Raw genomic sequence first — 2,468 nt, 5'->3', positions numbered from 1 at the left:
AAAATGTCTACTCTACAAAATGATGAATCATACTGAACAAAACAAAAATCTCTATAAAATATCATATGTTGAAGCACACACGCAAAAAATAAATGCATCCCTATATAGTCCGAGCAAAAGAAGGATAAGAACTACTAAATTTACTGGCTACCCTGAGTTTAAACAATAGCTAGTTGTCTTGGATTTGTTGCATCTCATCGCAACATTAGGATTAATATTATTGATGGTAGAAAATCAATATGATTGTCCAACAATAAATAAATAGATTTTCAGGGTAATAAACAAATTAGGAAACAATGTTTTTTGAAGATAGATGTGATGAGACACAAAATATAGTAAGAATTGCCCAAAACAGGGGAAGGCAATGCCGGATCTGGGCTGAGCTTTTAGTCATGCGTACCTTTAGTCCGATGACAAGGGCCATTGCCCCGGCTGCCACAGAGATTCAAGCTATGAAAGGATTACATCCCACATGCTAAGCACTATTCCTAAAAAAACATGTTTGCCACACGAACTTAGTTTTCGAAATGTGGGTAATGACTTTCTCAAACTAAAACCAGAGAACCATCTCACATTGAACTAGCAAACATAGTAGGCTTATATCCCGAAACAAACAACCTTATGTATCATGCATATTCTTAAAAAAACATGTTGATAAAATAAATGATTTGCTAGTGCGAACATACCATGACAATAATTACCTTGCGATGATTTTCTAGTGCTTTCATAAAGTAAATAAAGGATTTTCTTGTGCCAAGAAAAAAACATTCTCAACCTGGATTAAAAACAAAATATACTTAGATCAACTCAACTAAACGAAGTCCGATGCACATGTATTTGTAAAAAACATGTTGATGAGATAAAAGTGTCAACTATTGTAGAGATACCTTAAAATTTATTACCTTATGTTGACATCATTCAGATCCATCTTCCTCGCCATCGGTGCAAGCTAGGAAAGCTGCTGATTTGAATAACGTCTCTGTTGATCTACACTCTTGTGCCTAACTCTAGAATTTAGTTTTATTGATGTTTAATGTTGGAAACTATTTTGAAGTTGCTGTTCGTGAGATGTACTCTTATCTATTGGACAACAGATAAGAGTGTATCACAAATAGAAACTTCAAAACAACACAAGATTAAACATCAATCCATCTAAATTGCAGAGTTAGGCACGAGACGGTAGGCCGGAAAGGAAAGGACTTGCTAGTGCCAAGAGAAAACATACTAAACCTGGATTAAAAACAAAATATACTTAGATTGATTCAACTAAACAAAGTCTGATGCCACATATATTTGTTAAAATCATGTTGATGAGACAAAAGGATATACTATTGTATAGATATCCTAAAATTTATTTCCTTATGTTGACGTCATCCAGATCCATCTATCTCCCCATCGGTCCAAGATGAGAAATCCATTGATGAATTTCAAGCCGCGATGCGGCCAATCAAATGGACTCCACCATAACGATATGCACTCCACACGCCGGAAAAGTTTCATGGCATATGCTAGATAAGCCAGTTACTGATGTCGCCGGACGGGCGCCTCTCTTACGGCAAATGACAAGCTTGCCACCTATTGACGAAGAGAATGACAAACTCGCCAGAGAAGATGAAAGGTGACACTGTTCCGATGAGTGGAAGGTCGGAAGAAGAGGAAAAGGATGAGTGCGCCCCCAAAGGTTGAGAATGCGGTGTGGGGGTTGGGGGTTGAGTCGCGTTAGGGTTTTAGTGGGCATATATAACACTTTGGGTATTCGTGTAGATGGTTTGATCGAGATGTAATGGCTAAAGATCCGACATCCCTTTAATCCATTTTGAGTGGCTGTGAATGGTTGGTGCATGTAGTTTTCTGTTATAAACCCTTATTTAATTGGGAATATAATTCTAATCCATTTTACCTTCACAATCGTCCCAGGGGTTGGCATTTAGCCATCACAACACTCACAAATCATACAACATAATATGTGAAATATATTTTGTTATAATTTTATAGCCACGTGTCGAGCTAGGAAAAAAGGCACAAAATTAGACAACTAATGGGGATAGGGGTGATGTACCCCGACCATTTTTTTGCGACCACAAGGAGCTATTCTCCAGCAGTTTGTACTTATTCACTGATGCATTAGTATCCATTGGTGCGAACATGCCGAAAGTTTTATTTAGGATATGTTTCACCTCTAGGATTTTCAATCTACTCAAGGTTTCGACTGTGGCTTCTTCTTCGAGACGTGGTCTAGCTTGACCTTAGCACAATGACTTCCCGACCACATGATACAATGTCAGCCTGGCTCCGGCAGCGAAGCGGCAACGGCAAGCACTATGATGACATGGTTGTAACTTCCTTATTTTGAGTGTCTTATATCATCGGAAGTCCTTCGATGTAAACCCGGTTTCTTATATTCCCAAAATGAAATTAGACGAGTAGTTCCACAACATCTATATCGTACATCAAACAATGCTTATCTT

The sequence above is a fragment of the Triticum dicoccoides genome, chromosome 1A (genome assembly GCF_002162155.2).
Source record: "Triticum dicoccoides isolate Atlit2015 ecotype Zavitan chromosome 1A, WEW_v2.0, whole genome shotgun sequence".
Lineage (NCBI taxonomy): Eukaryota > Viridiplantae > Streptophyta > Magnoliopsida > Poales > Poaceae > Triticum > Triticum dicoccoides.
The sequence above is the reverse complement of the archived record's forward strand: the minus strand, read 5'-3'. Positions refer to the sequence as shown.